At 53.0% G+C, this 20,949-nt stretch overlaps 1 protein-coding gene and 1 pseudogene across 1 annotated transcript in view; one reads left to right on the top strand and one right to left on the bottom strand.

Moving 5' to 3' along the window:
• Positions 1-20,949, bottom strand: part of ABR (active BCR-related) — a 183,406-nt gene that overhangs the window by 140,928 nt on the left and 21,529 nt on the right. The gene's annotated exons all lie outside the window — the stretch shown is intronic.
• LOC102766092 lies at positions 8,600-9,766 on the top strand (annotated as a pseudogene).

The raw sequence follows: 20,949 nt of genomic DNA, 5'->3' as shown, positions 1-20,949 counted from the left end.
AGCGCCTCATCTATTTAAACACCCTGGACCTGAAGGCTGGGCGGTTCCAGCCCTGCACTCCAGGGGGCGGCAGCAGGAGGACAAACTAGGGTACAGGAGAGGCCGGGGCCTCTGCTGGGTCCCCTCCAGGACCCTCCTCTGGGGGGTTCTAGTACATAAAACTCTAGGGGAGTCTGGGACCAAGATGCCTCCGACAACAGAACCTTCAGGAACAAAATCCCTCCTAAGACCCCACGAAAGCAGTTAAGAAGGGGTGGGGGTAGGGGGTGGGGGCTTTATGCCCGTCCCCTGAGTGCTGGTTCTATGGGACCCAAGGCAACTTGGGTTATGCAGGTCTCCTTGGGCCAAAGGACTCAGGAGAGGGGACTGGAGGGGCAGGGGCAGCCTTGGGTGGTCCCGAGCATCAGGGGCCGAAGCCCCTGGACCCATGGGAGGGAGGCAGTGGCACCCTGTGCTGGGCCGCTCATGCTGTTTTTACCTCAGATGGTGAGGGGTCTGATGATGGAGGCGCCCTTTCCCACCCCCACCCCCCCGCCCCAAGCAAAGCTGGGACCCAGCTCTACAGACAGGCCTATGAGATATAGCTTCCGTGGACTCTGGGGGGGGCAGTGTTGTCAGCATCCAGCGCATGGGGGGAGTGGGTCCTCGGTCCAAACAACTGCAGGCCTGTTGCTTTTTTTTGTTTTGTTTTGTTAAGCCTCGCCAGAGGATATTTTCCCATTGATTTTCAGAGAGAGTGGAAGGGACGGGGAGGAACAGAGAGAAACATCTCTGTGAGAGACACACGGATTGGTTGCCCCCTGCATGTACCCCCGACCAGGGCTGGGGATCAAGCCTGCAATGTAGGTACGTGCCCTTGGCAGCCCGAGGGCTGACTCTCTATCCACTGAGCCACACCGGCCAGGGCCCTGCCTTTTCTTAAGGGGTGAAGCAGACCCTCACCAGGATGCCGGAAGGAAGCCCGCACCAGCCCCTGCAGCTGCTTGGGTAGCGCCCTCCAGAGCTGCCCCAGGGAAGATGGTGGCCACAGGCTCACGGCAAATCTAAGCCCTGGTAGGTGCAGTGGAAGATGCTCTGGGCTGTGGAAAGAGGCCACAGGTAGCTGCACGGGAGCTGTGAGGTATGAGGGAGCGTACATCTCCAATGAGATGCTCCAGAAATAGAGCCAGGATGGGAGAGGGAGCGAATGGGCTCTGAGAGGAAGGAGAGGGAGGAGGGTGATGGAGCAGCAGGGAGGGGCCCAGGACCTCTCTTCTTCCCACAGGGAACTCTCTGAAGGCACAGAACCCAGAAGAAAGATGGAAGCAGGAGCACTGCCCCCTCTCCACCCCCACCCCCACCAGGGCAGCCTCGCTCTCTCCACCTCTCCACATGCTGCAAGGGTTTTCCTATGGCCACATCCGGGCACTGACTGTGAGCAGGCCACGGAGGGATGTTTCTGCGTGAGTCACATACATTTGCATACATTTTACATTTTTATCTACAAAGGCTGGAGCAAGCTATTTTCAGCATTTTTGAAGCTAAAATGTTACAGTTGCCCTCCTTATCGATGCCGTAGTTTGCTTCCCCCCCCCCTCATTCTGCCCAATTCTGTCTTGGACCTCCCACTCCAGAACACAATTCAGGGTAGAAAGAGAGAGGGATCTTAGAGGCAAGAGGGAGGAGCGCTTCTAATAATTAACAGAGGAGGCTACCGTGCACGTGGCTTGGCTCTTAGTGTTTTGTTCACAAGATTATATCACTGTGAACCTCAGTATCTCAGTTCCCTCCATTTTCCAGATGAGAACACGGAGGCACTGAGCAGCTAAGGAACCCACCCGGACAGGAAGTGGAGGGCTGGGACTCAGACCCTGGCGCGTCTGCTCATGCTCTTAAATGCCATCCATGCTGCCCCCACTGTCAGTGGACTGGCGAAAGCAGGGTGGCAAAGGTCCCTGGAAATCTTGGCTGGTCCATGGGTTAGAGACCACCTTCCAGGAAACCCTCCAGCCCTCGTCCTTATCTACACACCTGTCACACAGATGTGTCCCGAGAAAGGGCAGTTATCTCATGCCATGATGCCTTCGCTGGATGGCCTTCAGTAGATGTTAACACCGCACAGCCTGGCTCTAACCTTGGCTATGGAGACACGTGTGGGGGCCTTGGAGCACCAGGGTGATTTCAGACTGGAGCAAAAGCCTCCAGAAATCTGGCCCCTGAGGGTAGGGAGGAGACTGGGGGAGACCCCATCCACACCTTAGGAAGGAAGGGGTTAAAGAGTCACTTTCATTGGCATTTTGCCAGCGGAGAAGTGCACGGCCAGCAACCCCAATCTGTCAGGGCAGCAGGGTGTGTGTTCCTGTGGACAGGAGGCCCTGATTCAGCTAAGTGCAGACCTGTCCCTGCACCCCACGGCACTGAATCAGCACCCGTCACAAGGTGTCCTCCAAGCCCGCGCTAACCACTCACTGCCCAGTCCTCCGAGTGAACACTCCCCACTATCCCCAGCTCTCCCTCTGGCCATGCACTCCGGAGTTCCTGAACTCCCCACCTCCCCTGGTGACCGCCCTGCTCCTGCCTCACCAACCAGATTTAAGGAAGAGTTAAGCAAGGGTAGGTTGTCTTGCCAGGAGTGCTGCTGATGAGGGACAGAGCAGGAAGAAGTTATATCCCATTCTGAAGGTCAGCGGCCTCACACAGAATTCCCAGGGCTGGGCTATTATACTCATTGCCTCTCCAACAACCAACTCCTGTTTCCACCAGCCACTTGACCAGGATGGAAACAGGTGACTGTGGTTAGAACCCAAACTGGGTATTTCCACATTTGTTCCCTCCTCACTGTTAGCAACCCAGCTCCACTGAGCACAACAGGAAGGCCCTGGGAGTCCCTGCTCCCCTGACCCCCCGGAGGTCACTGCTGGGGAAAAGGCTATCTATCCATTTGCCTCTCTCCACTCTGGGGCCAGCAGGGAGCACCCGTGAGCAGGGGCTGGGTGTTACTGGTGGCCAGGGCGGGCGGAGCCCTTTGCATTCGAATTAAAAAAACAAAGAACAGACTGTGATAGCCGAAGAACCAAGCATTTCCACCTCCCTGGTAGATGAGCTTTCTAAAAGCTGGGCCTACACCTTTGTTCACGGGGGTGTCCACCACACTCAGCCCAGTGGATGAGGGAGGCTCCGGGAGACCTCCGAAGCAGCCGCAACCACACGGTGCCCCCCGGTCAGCTCTCTGTCAAAAGCACAACCGACTGGCATTCAATTATAAATGTTGAATAAATAAAATGAACAACAGCGAATATTTATTTATTGAGTGCTTTTTAAGTGCCAGGCATTGCTCTATGTGCTTCCCATAAATTAGCTCACTTAATCCTCATCATAAACCCACGAGACAGGCACTCACTCCTCTTCTCTCCACCCACAGCAGCAGAAAGACAAGCCACTGGCTAGCTAGCCGGTGGTGACCTTGGAAACGAACCCAGATTCTGAATCCAGAGCCCACACGTGTAACCTCTGGACTGGGCCTCCCAGAGTCTGACTCTAACAGAGAGAGTGAACGGTGAACAGAGAGAGTGAACTTAGACTCAGGGAGAACGAAATCGGGGCTACAGGAGAAACGCAAGGCAGAACCCCCCGAGCCACCAATGACGAAGCGAAAAGAGAGCTGGCTCCCAAAGAAAACCACATCCACTCCCCCGGGGCACATGACCCTGGGCACCAGCTACACGCAGTCGATCTAATGACAGCCTCCTGAGCCCCAGTCCCAGCCGAACCCTCCTGCTTCTATGCCCTGGGCCAGCCTCTGTTTTCACATCTGTAGGTGGGCAACCAGGTGGGTCGGAGAGATGACTTCCAGGCTTTCTACCAGCCCTTGGAGGACCATACACTTTGCTTCTGAGCAGCCCCTGGGGTGGCCTGTTTCCTGCTCCTGGCTTCCTTTCCTTCACCGTGGTCCAGTAGAGCAGCGTTTACTGTTCTAGAATTCGCTCTCACCCGTGGGGCCTGGAGAGAAGAGAATCCCCCAGGCTTCCACCGAGTCACCTCGGAGGGGGAAGGCTTGGCCTCAGAGTTCTGTCCTTGGCCCTCTTCCCACCTGCCTCTTCCCAGCCTCCTCGCGGCTCCAGCGGTCAGTGAGGGCTGCAGGCAGCACAGACGAACTCCCCAGCCCTCCCCAGTTACTCATTTCTCTGTCCAAGCTTTGTGTCAGCTTGAGTCATGGGGAAGCGCTGCAGCTCTGGCAAGATGTGAGCCTGAGAACGGCAGTCACCCCCCGGTGGCCTCCCTTGGCCCGGAGGGGGCACAGGGACACCCAGGTCCCTGTAGCCATGATGCTCCTCGGTCACCCACACCCACGTACTTCAGGGGGGTGTGGAAGCCCTGCTCCCACGACCAGGGCCCCCCAGTGAGGCCAGCATTCGGACAGCGTAGCTGCCTCAGATGAATGAAGCAAACGAAAATTTCAGGAGGGCCGCGTGCCAAGCCCCGGCTAACATGGCCCTTCCCCAGCACGGCTCAGATAGCACCGCCCAGGGGTCAGCAGGAGAGGTTTCCTAGAGAGGAGACCAGAGGGCTCCCCCGCAGGGCCTGGCGCCCCCTGCTCCGTTACTTACCACAGCATCCCCATCAGCATTTGGGAAAAGGCCAGCAGAAGAGGCGGGAGGATCCTCTCAAGTCCCAAAAGCTCAGAGACACAAAGTTCAACGGCTCTGACTTATCAGCTCCCAGCAAAGCAGGGGCACATCCAGCTGGGGTCAGGGCTCACGGGCTGGCCCCCTGCCTTCCTGTGGCCAGCATTCCCCCTGAAGCTGGTTGTGCTCCCCGATCTTTCAGCCAGAGTTCTGCAGGCGCGTCCCACCCCTGCGCTGCTCTGCCAGGAGCTCTGACGCCACTCACCAGGCTGGCCCCGTCCCTGTCAGGGCCAGGAGCGGGTGGCCACAGGGGCTGAGGGAGGGCTTGTCCAGGGGGCTGGCTCCCAAGGTGGCAGCTCAACATTCATGGAGGCTAGGAGAAAGGAGCATCAGCCAGCGCCTCGCCAGGGGTGCTCGCTACTCCTGCCGTCTCCCTTTGGGGCTACCGTTCAAGTTCGTGGGTGCGTGGCCCTGTCTCTTTAAGGACCAGGCCGCTTTAAGGCAAGTTCCCTCTGCAGTCACCCCTGCTACCAGCGCTCCTGCGGCAGACAGCGGGGGCTCCCGCGCGCCACCTGCTGGCCCAGAAGAGCAGCACCTCGGCCACCAGGAGCGGTCCTGCTAAGAGGCCTGGGAAAAGTCTGCACCGATATCTGAGCTGAGCCCACGGATTCTACACAGGGCAGTGCGTTTCCCTTGTGAGCAACAAGGCTCGGGAAGTCAGGAGGAATTCCATTTGGGGTCAGGAGACAGCAGGAGCCCCCATGAGTGACCAGAAAAGAAAAACCACCCCAGTGGACAAAACCTTCCCTAAGATATTCTCACACGGGGGGATTTTCCCAGTCTCCCCCTGCTTGCCGGCTGCAGGATCCGAAGCGCTAGACGTACCCTGTCCCCATAAACACGGGAACAGTGCTTCTCAATTAGGGGAGGGGTAGCTGGTATTGCCCCATGAGGAAGTACTAGAAAAATGTGTAGGAGCATTTCTGAGCCAGAGTTGTTCAAATACCCTGCAATATGTACAACTGTCCCAAAGAACGTCTGTCCCCAAATGCCAACGGTGTTGACAACACTGGTCACGGGGAACGGAGGATGGTGATATGGCAAGCTCAGACCCCCCTGTTTTCTTTGCCTCGTCATTCTGCCTTTCGTGTCCTCCCTAAATTTTACCTTTATAATCCTAAAGGGAATGGCCTGGCCCAGGCCACCTCCAGATAGGGTGCCAGTGGCCCTGGCAGCCCCGCCCCAGAAGCTCGGCACATACCTGCACCCAGCCTGCGTTGGGTCGTCATGACCCGCGGAAGCGAGAGGCAGACAGACTCAGACAGCCAGGAAGCAGCGGACAGTCTGTGAGAAGAAATCACAGAAGACCAGCCACCCAGTTCCCCCCAGGGTCCTTCCTACATGAATGACTTCACTTCGCCCTGCGCTCTGTCCCCGGGCTGTCCCACCATGTGCATCTTTTACATAAGGCACTTTCAGATCCTGATCATGAAACTTGGTGACTCCTAATTTCCCCTTCTGCAAGGTCATCGCGCCCTCTCCCGCTCTCCCGGGCTGGTCGGCTCCGTCTCATGAGCACAGTCTGGCGCCAGCGGCTGACGTGAGAAACCCACACATGTGACGTGTGTCCTCGTGAAGGGAGAGTGGGGAAGAATGAAACTCTGGCTGCGGCCGTCAGTGAAAGCTGCACAGTGGTCACATCGGAGCTGGGTCTGTTGCCTGGAGCAGCCCCGGGCTCACCAGGCCGAGATCTCAGCTAGAAGCATCAACTGGAGGGAGAAGTTTCCCAGCAGCTCGCAGGAACTAGGCAGCACTTTCTCAAACACATCTGGCCAGTCGCTCCCTCCTAAGCCCCATCGATGGCTTCCCACTGTGTCAGAATAAACACCCACAGCCCGTTGGTGGTACACAAGGCCCCATGGCCTGGCCCCTGCACTTCCTTTCAGCTTCCTCTGGCACAGTACCCTCCTTGCTCTCTCTTTTTTTTAAAATTCATTTTAAAAATACATTGTTATTGATTTCAGAGAGGAAGGGAGAGGGGGAGAGAGAGAGAGAGAGAGAAACATCAATGATGAGAAAGAATCATCGACTAGCTGCCTCATGGATTGGCTGCCTCCTGCGCACCTCACACTGGGGGGATCGAGCCCAAGACCCAGGCATGTGCCCTGACTGGGAACCGAACTGTGACCCCCTGGTTCATGGGTTGACGCTCAACCACTGAGCCACGCCGGCCCGGCCTCCTCCTTGCCTTCTTGCTTTTTCAGAGCTTTTGCACAGGCTGATATCTCTGGCTAAAATGCTCCACCCCGCACACTCTGCCTGGATATTTCCTACTCTTCCTTCTGGTCTTAACTTGAATATTACTACCGCTAGGAAGCTTTCCCTAACCACCAGACCAGGGGGGCCGGCATTTCAGATGACCCAGTCCTCTTGTAAGCCACTCAATGCCCGAGTCTTCTGCTAGACTGAGAGCTCCAAGGGGTTAGGAACCACATCTCTCTCATTCACCCCTGTAACCCCAGAACCCTGAAATAGTGATTCAATCACCAAATGAGTAGATGAATGAATGAATGAATGAATGAATGAATAACCAAATATATTTTTGGTTACGAAGAGCGTGGAACGAGGGAGGACAGGTGCTTTAGCCAGCCCAGCTTCCGACTGGGAAAGGACTGTCCGGGCTGGTTAGGATATCATGTCGAGTTTGACCGCCCTCTGGAAGGACTCAGAAAACAACAGGATCACAGAATCAGATTTGGGGCAGGAGAATTACTGCTCCAATTAATCCTCTCACTGCTCGCACAAACTCCCCACTAAAAGCTCCCTAATGCGCAGGGCTCCTGTGCCAAGCGTCAGCATCCGACGCTGCACTCTTTCTTACCCAATTAGACGCCACCCTGGAAGGGGAATAGAAACCCAGAAACGGCTCAGCCCACGAAGGGAACTTTGGCCTCAATTCTCAGAGCCCTTTTCCCAGGCCTGTCCCAGTTACGCTTGTTTTCAGAGGAGGAAGCAAACAGTGGCTCTACCCTAGAAAAAAGCAGTTCCTGGGTGGGAGCCTGCCCTGTCTCCTGCTGCCTGGGAGGGTGCCGATGCCGGGAAGCTGGGAAAGAGGCTTCGGGTAGGTGCGGCCACGCTGACCTCCCGCCTCAGCAGGCTGTAGGCTGACGCTGTCACTCAGGGACTCCCAGGGATGAAGGTGATGCCCCTCCAACCAGAGAGGGGAAATCTTGCTTGCAGCTTACTGACGGGAGAAATAGGATGAAAACTGCTTCTGGGACTCAGCCATCCCAAGGACCTAGCTTGAGAGGATCTGCAGACTGCCAGACAGACAGACAGACAGACAGATAGATAAACAGGGTGTGGACAGACCTCTGTGGCTGCTGCCTGCACTGAGTCACGGTGACCACTGGGCAGGCACTGCACCAGACTCAGCTGGTCTGCCGGGCACCTGCAACAAGGGAAGAAAGTTCCTTTCCGTTTCCCCGTCACTGAGACAAATAAGATTGGATTTGTTGGGCCTTGGGTCCGCGGTGGTCCAGAAAATCAGCCTAGGCCGCTGGGGCCAGTAACCCAGAAGGTTAGTCCTCTAAGCCAGGTTCCCACCTGCTGCCCAGTAAGATATGGCATAGCTGATCCTCTCAGGGTTCTTCTCCCCTAGAGTGAAGGGACACGGGGGAGGAGGGAGCGGCTGTCAGCGAGGGCAGAGGGATGGTAATGGTGACAGCGACAAGCACGTACTTCGTGCTTCCCCCGCCGGGCTGATCTAAGGTCTCCGCATGTTTGAAACCACTGAATTCTCCAGTAACCCAAGCGCTCCAGCATCCACGTCTTAGCCCCTCAACACTCCACCACCTCTCTGCACAGAAGTGAAAGAGAACTAAGTTGAGCACACCCTCAACCCAGGGTCTAGCTCTGCCACCAGCTCGCTGTGTGGCCTGGTGGAACTTCCTTTCCCGCTCTGGGCCCTGGTTTGCTCACTTTGAGATGGAGGCATGAAGGTCATCCTGTCTACGATTCCCGATTCCCGAGAGACAGAGAACCGGGAAATGGCTGACAAGGGAGGGAAAAGCTTTCCTCTTTCCCGCATGCCAGGTGCCCAATATTGCAGGAAGCGCATCGGGCCTTGTAAGCTAACAAAGTTACTCCTTAGTTCATTGGACATTCCCTGAGCATTTACAAAACAAGGCGCCTTCCTTTGCCAATGGTGCTCAGGACCGTGGACTGGAAACATGCCCACCCTCTCCCGGCTCGGGTCTGACCCGCCCCCGAGGGAGGACACGGCGCCTCAGCAGTTTCCGGGCCCTCCCTGCAGGCGCGGTGTTTCAGGGCATCGGTGGCCCAGACGTTTGCCAAGCCTGTGCGGCCACCTGTTCGGTAGATGGTATCAAAGGGCGCTGTGCCACTGATCTGTATTCTGCTGCATCTGAACGGAATGAGCTGGAACAAGTAGGAAAGGAATCGTTGAGAAAAGCACATCTTCAAGGACCCCCCCAAATGGCGGCTTCGATTACGAATCCCTGTGGCAAGTGTTCCCTTAAAGTGAAAAGCCTGAAGGACATGACCGCAGAAGAGAGGCTGTCTGCCCTCACGTCCAACCTGATCCAGCTGCCTGTCAAAGCCGGTCGCCGGGACAACACCCCTGGCGTCATTTCTGCCCCTCCTAGCAGGAGGAGTGTCACCGCGGAGAAGGACTGTGCACAGTGCCCGCGGCATCGCCTTTAGATGAAGCCACTCTTTCTGAATCAGAAAACCATCTTGAGCCCAGCCGGCATGGCTTACTGGTTGAGCCTTGACCTATGAACCAGGAAGTCATAGTTCAATTCCCCGTCGTTTGGGGCACATGCCAGGTGGGCTTGATCCCCAGCAAGGGGTGTTCAGGATGGGGGCGTGCCAGAGGCAGCCAATCAGTGATTCTCTCTCATCACTGATGTTTCTATCTCTCTCCCTCTCCCTCTCTTTCTGAAATCAATAAAAAAATATATATTTTTAAAAGCATCTTGAACAGCGTTCTAAGTAAAAGCCAAATATTGAAACTGGAAGTTAAGATTGATCTGTCAGTCATGGGTGGAATGACTGTCCGAATTGAAGAGAAATATGTTGATATGTCTGCAAAAAACAAGATTCAGAAGCTGAGCACGTTTGTGCGGGGGGTTTTCTGAAAAGTGTTGATTTTTCTGTCAGCAGCAATAAAATTCCTCCTGAACAGGAAAAACAAAAAAACAAAAGAAGACATGCCCAGAAGTCATCCAGGAGCAAGGCGGTGCCTGGTGTGGGTCCAAACGTGGTCTGGACCGTAATGTGCGTTACGGGGGGAGGGGGCTGGTCATCACTTCCAGACTGAGTTGATAACCAAATGCTTCTTGGAGGAAGTGTCATTTGAACTGGGATCTGGAAGGACGCCTAATATTTAATTTGCAAAAAAACGGTAGGGTGGGGAGGCAGGGCATTGGGTGTGGGGGAGGGAGAGGCAAAATGGGGGTGAAGAGTGGAACCAGAACGAGTGCCTGGAGGAGAAGGTCCTTTTGGGAACCGGGGAAGACAATAGAGTATCGCGAATTGTAGAACATGTGGCCTGAGCATGAACTCAGGGACTCAACAGAATTTGCAGCTTTTCTTAGGCCTGTCCTTATAAAGAAGTCTTTCTGGGACACCCCTCCCCCCCCCCACACACACACACACTTACCCCCGTGCAACACCCACAAAGGTTTAGGACCCACCTCCCTTTCTTGTGAGTTTGCAGGGCCAAGGCATCCAGGTACTGAAAGCCCTTCGGTCAGTGTGTCCCTGGCTTCCACCCTATGTTCTAGGCACTGTGTTCAGTGCATTACTTTTCCTCTCAGCCTTTTCGTTCCAGCTTTATGGAGATACAACTGACCAATAACATTGTGTGAGCTTAAGGTATCCGGCGGGATGATCTGATCCAAGTAGGTGTTGTGAAATGATTGCAATGAGATTAGTTAACACATCCAATGCCTCCATGACTCACATAGTTACTTTTTGTGGGTGTGATGAGGACATTTAAGAGCTACTCTCTGAGAAAATTTCAAGTATACAGTAAAAAAATTTCAAGTATACAATTTCAACTGGTGTGCTGCAAGGATTTTTACAACATGTAATACCTAACTATTTAGTCAGGGGCACTGACCTCTTTTCCCTGAAATTGTTAAATAAAAATGACAACAGCCAACACAACAACATCTGGTACGAATCAATCAAAATTATACCTGTTTTTTTTTGTCGTTGTTGGATCTGCAAAAAATATATTTTTTGGTGTGCCACAGGATTTTAGTAATTAGTTTATGTGTGCTGTGAGATGAAAAAGATGGACAATCACTGCAATAGGGTATTGTTAACTATACTCACCATGCTGTACATTGGATTCCCAGAACTCATTCATCTTATTGCCACAGGATTTTAGTAATTAGTTTATGTGTGCTGTGCGATGAAAAAGATTGACAATCACTGCAATAGGGTATGTTAACTATACTCACCAAGCTGTACATTGGATTCCCAAACTCATTCATCTTACACCTGAAAGTTGGTACCCTTTGACCAGCACGTCCCCATCCCCCACCCTAACTCCAGAACCATCCGACTCCTCTCTGTTTTGACGTCACTCTAATTTTTAACACATGACCCCTCTGTGTGGAAGACACGATCATTATTCCCACTTTACAGGAGAGGCTCAAGGTCACATCTCTACTATGCGATAGAGTCAAGTTCACACTCAGATTTGATGGGGTCCAGAGCCGAAGTTCCCCAACCACTGCTATGAACTGAATGTTTATGTCTCCCCCAAATCCGCAGATGGAAGCCCTACCCCTCCATGTGAGGTGAGGGTATTTGGAGGTAAGGGCTTTGGGAGGCGGTTAAGCTTAGATGAGGTCATGAGGGTGGGCACCCATGATGGGATTAGTGCCCTTATAAGAAGAGGAAGACACCAGAGCTCTCTCTCTGCCATGTGAGGGCACAGCAAGAAGGGGGCAAACGACAAGCCAGAAAGCGCGCCCTCCTCAAGAACCCAGACATGCTGGCACCTCGATCTGGGACCTCTCAGCCTGCAGAAATGTGAGAAATAAGTGTCTACCGCTGAAGCCACCCAGTCTGAGGCATTTTGCTATAGCAGCCTGAGCTAAGGCACCTACCCATCCACCGCTCACGACCCTGCAGAGAGCATCCCAGCCTTTGGCATCACAAGGTTCTTCACTGGCAAGGGAGCCGAGTCCCCGCTACACCAGGTAGCACTGGCGTCTGATACCAATATGAGTTTACCGGCAGAGCTCTTAACGCTACCTCCAGGGCACGTGTCGGGCAAAGAAGGCACAGGATGCATCCCTACCCTCATTCTCCTCAACTAGAGTCTGACAAGTTCTGGAGCCTTCCCAGGACTCCGTGGGCCCGAGGCCCGTACCTGGAGTGTCCCTGGTGGTTGCCAATGCTGCAAGAGTTACCCAGCCTCTGAGCATGTCTCTCACCAAAGCAGCCCTGCCTGGCCCAGGTTCAGCCAAGGATTTAAGGACCCTGCTAAGGAAAATTATTCCTTAGCTAATCTCTCAGGGGAATGCAGAGGAAAAAAATTGGGGTATCAGCTCTACATTGGCTTCATCCCAATGTTCCTGTCTCCACTGCTCTGGCCCTAAAGAAGAGGACCAGCACACTCAGAACTTTCTAGAAAATTCTCTGTGCTCTGAACAGAACCAGAGGCCACTGGGCGAAGATACCACCACCTGGTGAGGCCTGAGATTCACTTTCCTAAGGAAGGACCCTGTGTCTGGGGAGTCCCAGTTCCGCCGCAGTGCCACCTGGGCCAGCGCTCAGGGGCCATCTGGTCTCTGAGGCGTCCCTCCCACAGAGGCAGCCGCCAGCCCTGCCTGGCCCAGGCTCCGGTGAGTTCTGTAAGGAGCCTTCTTAAAGGGAATCATCCTGTTCTGGAGCCACCAGGACACAGGGCCCGATCTCATGCTCTGGGGGAACGGGGAATGGCTGGGGGCTTGGAGCTGCAGCAGCCTGAGCTTCAGGCTGAATGATTTCAAACTTCTACCCCTGCCCTTCTACCCCTCCCAGGGTGAGCCCCACGCCCGACTTCTAGTCCGACGGGTTGCAGACAGGAAGACATGGTTTCTTTGCCTCCTGGTCCCTCCAAAGTCTCAAGCTCTAGGGACCCCCGACCCTTAGGTCTTAGCCATGACTCAGAGGAAACCTGGTTCCTCACCCTAACCCTCCTCTCAGGGCCCAACATCTTCTAGACAACTCATTGCCCAACCCCCATATGCTGCACTGAGTTATTTTCCCAGGTTCCCATTTCTATCTGATTATGCAAGTTTCTTTCCTCCAGGAAGCCACACACTCGTCACATGAGAATAGCTACAGGTCACCAGCACTGGGGGGTGGGGGCGGTGGGGGTGTAGAAAGAGTCCCCTTTCCTGGACCCCAGAGCCTTGGGTGGTATCTCCCCACTCCCTGCAGCCAACACGGGGATCCTGGGACCACCCAGGGAGACCAGCGCCCACGCAAATGAGATCACTACTTGGTTTTCAGTCTCCCCGGAGGATAATCCCTTTTGCAGGTGGCCCTTGCACATGGGCCCTATGCCAGGCAGCCCAGAGCAGAAGGTAGTAGCAACCACTCCACACAGGGCAGGGAGGACACAGTGCCTCCTCCTAGGACAGCCAGACCTGGCTCCAGCCCACTCCGCCGCTCAGATCTCTGGCTCTTGGGGCAGATGCGCCCCACTGATGGCTGGAGAGAGCCACGCTAGAGGCCTCGGAGACAGGAACCGTGGCCGCTGCTGCACCAAAACCTGAGCCCTGGGGGTTAGTTCTCTGGGGGCCTCGGGAAGCTGAGCTGTTTTTCCTGGGCTGCTTTTGTAAAAGAGGCCCTAGCTGCCACCCAGCACAACCAACCACAGATGAGGAAGCAGCCGCACAGACGCTCTGGCCCTCGGAGCGCCTGGCTCCCCGCTGCTCTCTCGGAGGCCACACTTGGAGCTGCACACGCAAGCGGCCCGCCTTCTGCTTCCCAGCCTACAAGGAGCCCGGACTTCCTACAAAGACCACGAACCGCACCATTCGTACGTGTGGGCACGTCTAGCCAGGAGGCACTTCTGCTGATTTCTAGGGTGGTTTCCAGGACCGAAAAGGAAGAGGTTCTGTCTTGCCGAGGAGAACATGGTCCAAGACACCCGCAGGAGCTGGCTCCCCACCTGGCCTGCCGGCTCCTGCCAGCACAGGTCGGCGCCTGGTCCCCAGGACAGGCTCTCTCTCCTCTCAGACCCTCGTCCTTCTGAGGGCGCTGGTGAAGGTGTGGAAGCTTCGATCAGGTGTGGTCGGGACCACAGGCGTTTTGTTCTGAGAAACAGGAGTCCTCTCCAGCTGTGCGTGCAGGGAAGCATGGGGAACAGATGAACCAAGCCACGGTCCTGCTAAGCACACACACACCCAAGCTGCTGGCTCAGAAGCTACACGGCAACTGGCAGCCTGTCATGTGCTCATGTGCATGCATCTCACATGTCATCAAAAGGCAGCGTAGACGGTGTGAAGCAGATAGGCTGTTGAGGTGTTTTTTAAAAACTATACCTTTGTTCAGGGTTTTTTTTTCTGTTGTGCAAGTAATCACGCCACAATAAAAACAAATTTCAGACGGTAAAACAGTAAAATGAGACCACCGTGATGAGCACTGTCCAGCCCTTTCTGGCATGCGTATAACGGGGGTCTTTACACAGGGATAACCAAAGCAGCGCTCCACATGGTGCTGGGGAACTTCTCGGCTGCGGATTCTTGGCCAGGCCAGCTTCCCTCTCTCCCCCTGCCCTGTGGCCTCCAGCTTCCCTCTCTCCCCCTGTCCTGTGGCCTCCAGCTTCCCTCTCTCCCCCTGCCCTGTGGCCTCCAGCTTCCCTCTCTTCCCCTGCCCTGTGGCCTCAAGCAAGGCAAATGCTAACTAGATGAGCTATGATCTTTCTTCACTCAGGGTCTGCTTGGCCTCAAACACAAAGATGAGCCCCCAGTGGAAAACTCTAGCCCCTCAACCAAGTTTGCTCCCAATCCAGGTAAGATGTGTCGGGCTCCTCGGGGAGGGAGGAGCGGGACCTGCCCATCAGAGCGGTCCAGGCACACGGATACAGTCCCACCTGCAGTGTCCTCAGAAGGAAGCCGAGAACTGCTCCTGACAGCCTCAGGCCTCTTCCTTCCTCTGCCGGGGAGATAGCTTGGGGAGATAGCTTCGAGGTGTGAGAAAGTCTTGGTCAGGGCTACCCACCTTGTGGTGGTGGGTGGGCTGTGTTAGTGACATCAGCCCTTTCGCCATGGAAACGGGAGGAGGCGGAGGGGGGAGAGGTACAGGGAGAATGGTAAAGAGAAAGTTAGGTTTGAGTTCACTGCACAAACCAGCCCCTGACAGGGACAAAGTGAGTGGAAGGCTGGGAGGGAGAAGTCCTTTCCAAACTTTGCCACATCATGGCACAGGCAGGAACTGCCAATGTTTGCACAGCGCACAGGGGTCGGGGACAGAGCTGTCAGTGGTCAGAGGCCAGGGGTATCCCACTGCCCCAGGACTGGTCCCAATCACCCTGGGACTGAGACAACAGTACTCCCTCACAGCTCCAACCCATTCTGGGCACACTGACTGGGAAGCTCTGGGAGAGGGGGTGGGGCAAATGGCCTTCTACTTCCGACAAACCCTCCCAAGTGGCCACTGCCTTCGTAAGCATTTCTGATTTAATGTTTGAATTTAAATTTTGTAATTTTTTTTTTTGTTAATCCTCACCCGAGGATATTTTTCCATTGATTTTTAGAGAGAGTGGAAGGGAGGGGGAGAATACCATCAATGCAAAAGAGATACATCGATTGGTTGCCTCCCACATGACCCCCCCCCCTCGTCCCTCCCTCACCACCCACTGACCTGGGGCTGGAGACCAAGCCTGCAACCCAGGAACGTGCCCTTGATGGGAATCGAACCTGAGATCCTTCAGTCCTCAGGGCCAGCACTCTATCCACTGAGCCGAACCGGCTATGGCACATTTCTGATTTTAGAAGCCCACACACGGGCTTCTAAAGATAAAATCAATGAAACTCCCTCTAAGGCAGCAATCCCGTAGCAGGTGAAATTCGGCAATGTCCAGGTAAATTCACCTGCACTCAGTCAATGGAGCTGAGGGCACACTTCCTAGGCAGACACCCTATCTGCTGGCAACGGCTGCAGATAGAGCAGAACTGATAGCCTGGAGGAGAACGCCACCGCTCGGGCCAGGTATCAGCTATGCCAATCCTGTCAAAGGTTCCTGTTTCCTGGCCGACGTGTAGACTGATATCTGCTTTTACAAAGGCAGAACCGCCAACACAGTGGTGGTTCTTCTGATGCTTCCTGCTTGGGTTTGTGCATCCTCCCATCCGAGGTGCCTGGGGGGGGGGGGGGGGGAGGGAGCAGGACACCTGCTAGTTCCCCTGGACACAGCTGCCAGCAGCTTAGGTCCCCTGCAGGCAGCAGCATTACCCGAAGCTGCTCACTTCAGTAGTAGCTTCATGGGGTCAGTTTCTGGGCTGCGGCTGCTCCGGATGCAGACTTTAATGGTTTATGTTAGGATGTGGGTACAAGACCTGGTGTCCTTAAGGCATTTAACCTCTCGGGAGCCTCGGTTTCATTCACTGTAAAATGAGGGTCCTAATGGTGACTGCCTGGAGATGATTGAGATCAAGTGAGATAACAGAAGTAAGATACCTAGCACAGTGCCTTCATCATCTGCACTTAAGAAATGTTAGCAATTATCATTGTGCTGGCTGAGCTACACACACACACACACACACACAGTCTCTCTCCTGAGGGCCAAAGCAAGGCAAAAAGTGAAACAGCCACCCTACCCCCAAAAGATTACTGCACGCCTAGTGAAGGCTGTGAGTTGTGCTGAGGTTACCAAAGGCTAACCACACACTTTGTTCTGTAGGCGGCTCATTGTCATTGCAGTTATCAACTTATTAGCGTTGTTTAAGTCAAAAGGACCCTACTCCTTAGAAGTGTGCCCACTCCACACTTAGCCATTCAATAGCAGCTAGAATATGAAAGAGAAGACCTATCTGGAAAAGCAATCCAATCCCCTAGCCTTAAAGTCAGGGCTACCATGATTTCAGGGACAATGGAAGTTGAAAAGTTTGAGTCCAGTATAACCTCTCTTAGCCAACAGAATTGTCTCAAGGGCACCACGGTGGAGCAGCCGCCCTGAGCAAAAGGGAAACCGAAGTGCCTAAATGTATTCAAAGAAAAAAAGATACTGGGTAATTTTATGTGAAAACTGGAAACTCTGGATTATCCTCAGTAAACATGAAATCAAAATCTTGGACCAAGGAAAATGTTCTTAAAACCAGAAATTAGTGTACATACTCGTACACACACACACACTAAATTTAGAGCATGTCTGAGTATTATAACATGGACATATTTCAACCCAGAAGGGCTTTTTATAATAACAGATTCAGTTAGAGCCCCGCAGCTCACATTAAAAAGAAATCTCCAGTTTATTTCTGTTACTCATCTTGGACTTCAGTGTGACCGCTCATTCTAGATTGCAAATTGAAAACTGCCTTTTCATAGACCCTTCTGAAAACAGTCCCGAAGCACAAAATGTGCCAGGAAGCGCGTACACACACACACACACACACACACACACACACACACACACACACACACGATGTGGTCACATTTAAGGGCATTTTCCCTGCGGAAAGGAGGCCCAAATTCTCAGCCCTCTTCTGAAGGACCCCGCTATGGCTACGGTGTGTCCACTCAAACGGACGTCGCCCTTTCCATGTTCTGACATATTAGCTCCTGATAAATGTTGCATGTAATTTGATAATCCTGATAGGGAAGGAAAGATGATTCATAATCATCTCTTCCTACTCCGCAGGCCTTTGGTGAAAGCCGGCCTAGGTTTGGGGTCAGAGATGCGCGGTGAAAGAGTTGGGTTGAAGACAATGCCCCTTGTTTCAGGGAAGCGACAGCCGCCTGTGTAAAGGCTGGATCCAGCCTTCCCGGCGGCCAGGCTACCGGTCTCCCGGCCAGTCCCCGGGGGCACGGCTCCTGGGGAGCCCCCTCGGATGGGGCGTCTGAGCCCAGCGGGGGCCCAGAGGGCGGGGCCGCGGCTCAGGACACGTGACGGGCTGCGGTATTTAAATGCGAATTAGCCAAACCTCTGGCGCACCCGGCGGCCTGCGCTGCACGCTTGGTTAATCCGACATCAAATCAGACGCCCCGAGGCCGCCGCAGCCCCGGGAGCGGGGCTGGGGGGGAGGGGCTCGGGCTCGGAGGCCTCCGCAGATATTGAGATGCAAATGCATTCAGGGCTGGGGAACGCGTTTCTGCCACTAGTGCGGGAAGGCAGCTGCCGCAACCCTCCGGGGGCTGGTCCACACCCTCGGCACCGTGGGAAGAGGGGGAGGTGGGGAGCGGGGGAAGGGAGGCTCAGGCTCTTCTAGGCGATAGACAGGGACCGGCCGGCAGCGGTTCTCAACCTGTGGGTCGCGACCCCTTTGGTGGTCGAAGGACCCTTTCACGGGGGTCGCCTAAGACCATCCTGCATATCAGATATTTACATGACGATTCATAACAGTAGCAACATGACAGTTATGAAGGAGCAACGAAAATAATGTTATGGTTGGGTCACAACATGAGTCGCTGTATTTAAAGGGCCAGAAGGTTGAGAACCACAGGGCCAGGGAGTGTGGCCTGTGTGTGGATCCTGGCACGCCATTAGGAAGCGCTGGCTAGTCCGGGAGGTACTGGCAGATGGGGAAGGTGAAACCAGCTCCAACCCTTTCTTCTGGATAAATAAATAGATCAAAGAGTTTTGGTTTCCTAGAGCAGAGGGGGGATGGACAGGAAAATGCCCACCTGCCAAGACCCGTGGCCCGCCCACTTTCTCTTGGCTTCTCCCCAAACTCAGCCCGGCTGAGGCCACTGTCAGGGTCTCCCTGACTGCCCCAGGGGCACGTTGGGGAACTATGGAGTCCCCAGCACCTGAAAACCTATCCTGGAGGCACACTTCAAGGATGCCTTTTCACAGGACTCAAAACACCCTAGCAAGAGGGGAGATGTGAAATCCAGAGAAAGGTCTCTTGAAATTCAAATGATCAGGCCAAGGGCTTGCCCACTTAGGTCTCCCCGCCAGAGCACAGCTGCTAGAGGAGAGCAGCGTAGCTGAGCTGAGAGATCCCAGTGTCCCTTGGGACCGCCCCCCACCCAGACCATTTGGGGTTTGTGAGAAATACACCACTGAGCAAGACTCATTCATTTTTTTTTTTTTCCAAGAGTAGGGTCTCAACCTGAAAAAGAAGCACTGACTCTTTTCAAAATGGGAAACGGGGTTCAAACGAATTAGCTGCAGGCCCCTTGGCACATCACCCAACCTTCTCAGGTCTCAGTTTCCTCATCCATAAAATGGGGTTAATAACACTGACCTCTTACGGTTGTTGTGAGAATAAATGGAACAATAAACAAATTATATACAAATTCTTGTACAGATGCCACAGGAGGACCGGAAGGATGTATAATCTACAACAAACTGCTGCCGCGGGTTCCTTCTGGAGAGAGGATTGAAAATGGCGGTGAGAGGTGACAAGAACTGGCGTGTTTTATTCCAAACACTTCAGTGCTGTTTTTATGTCTTTTATGTTGAAAATACACTTAGACATAATACCAGGACTGCTTCATGGTATACGAGGATGTTAATTTTTAACTGAGATCTTAGCTCTAACTTCATTTTCCTTTGGGGCTTCCGGTTCAAGGTGGAAGACTGGGTGCATGCACACAGGGTATTTGTTTGGTTTCACACTATCATGATAAACTTTTCATATGGCCACTCCTTCTTCACCCAAATCTCTAAGCATGGTACAAATCATATATTAACATGAAACCTGAGCAAATCATTAACCTTTCACTAAAGGGGCAAGCAGGCAAAGATCGAGACACAAGACCCAGCTGGTTATAAAGACGAGCATCCAGACCTTCACCAACAGAAAATGCCCATGGTACCTAACAAGCCCATGTTTCAGGGCACAGAAGCAGATGGGAAACTACCCAATTTCACGCCACTCCCATAATGCTGACACTACAACTGGATAAGGGCAATCAAAGGGAAAAACTATAGGTCCACATATTCTATGCCATAAGTGCAAGGGATCTTCATTGTTTGGCATAGGAACCTAGCAGTGTTTCTTTAAAAAGCTGTCTGTCTCGGGCCACCCACGATGCATGGTTGTCAAGGTTGTGCCCTGCCCCACCTGCTGCCAGGTGGATGGGTTGTTTAGTGAAGTGAGCAACCTGCAACCTTATATGTCAGACTAAACAGGGTTTAATTCCAGCCATAGAGCCCTAGTTCAATATGAGAAAATCCGTTTGTGTCATTTACTACGTTAACAGACTACGGAAGGAAAAAAACATAAAACCATCTTAACATATTTGAGAGAAGCATTTGTTAAAACTTAACACTATTTCTGCCTAAAGAGAATAAAAAAATATTCCTGGAAACCAGAAATAAAAGAGCAACAAATTTTCTTAACTTAAATAAATCTATAATTAACATAGTATTCAATGGTGAAGTGTTAAATGTATTCACATTAAATTTAAAATATGGGTAGAAACTATGACAAAAAAGAGGAAATGGGAATAGCCAACGAATATGTAAAAACATACTTTACCCCACGAGGAATCGGGGCCAAACGTACATTGAGATGCCAGTGTTTCTCCATTAGATTGGCACAAATGGAAGCCACTAACAAGTGCCGTGAGAGTGTGAACAGGTTCTCTCAAAATGTATGGTGAGAGTATAAAGTGGAACAACATTTTTGGAGGACAATTTGACAATATCTATTCATATTTTAAATGCACCTATTTTTCAACTTTGCAATTCCACGTCTAGGTATTCTCTAGAGAAATATTCACACCTGTGCACTCATGTATTGTGTACATGCATGGTTTTGCATTGTGAAGTTGTTTGGAATAGCAGAAAATGAGACACCCTGCCAGGATTAGATTTGTCCTCCTCACCTTTTCTATAGCAAAAGAAGTGCCAGCCCAGCCAGTGTGGTTCAGTGGGTGAGCGTCAACCTATGAACCAGGAAGCCATGGTTTGATTCCGGATCAGAGCACATGCCCAGGTGCGGGCTCAATCTCCAGTAAGGGGCGTGCAGGAGGCAGCCAATCGATGATTCATCATAGATGTTTCTCTCTCTCTCTCTCCCTTCCTCTCTGAAATCAATAAAAAAAAATTTTTGTTTAAAATGCCGAAAAAAGGAACTTTGGAATTACAGACCTTATACTCTTATAATTTATAATTCCTTGGACAGCCTCCTAAAAAGAT

Source organism: Myotis davidii, unplaced genomic scaffold, assembly GCF_000327345.1.
Source record: "Myotis davidii unplaced genomic scaffold, ASM32734v1 scaffold363, whole genome shotgun sequence".
In the NCBI taxonomy this organism is placed as follows: domain Eukaryota; kingdom Metazoa; phylum Chordata; class Mammalia; order Chiroptera; family Vespertilionidae; genus Myotis; species Myotis davidii.
The sequence above is the reverse complement of the archived record's forward strand: the minus strand, read 5'-3'. Positions and strand labels throughout refer to the sequence as shown.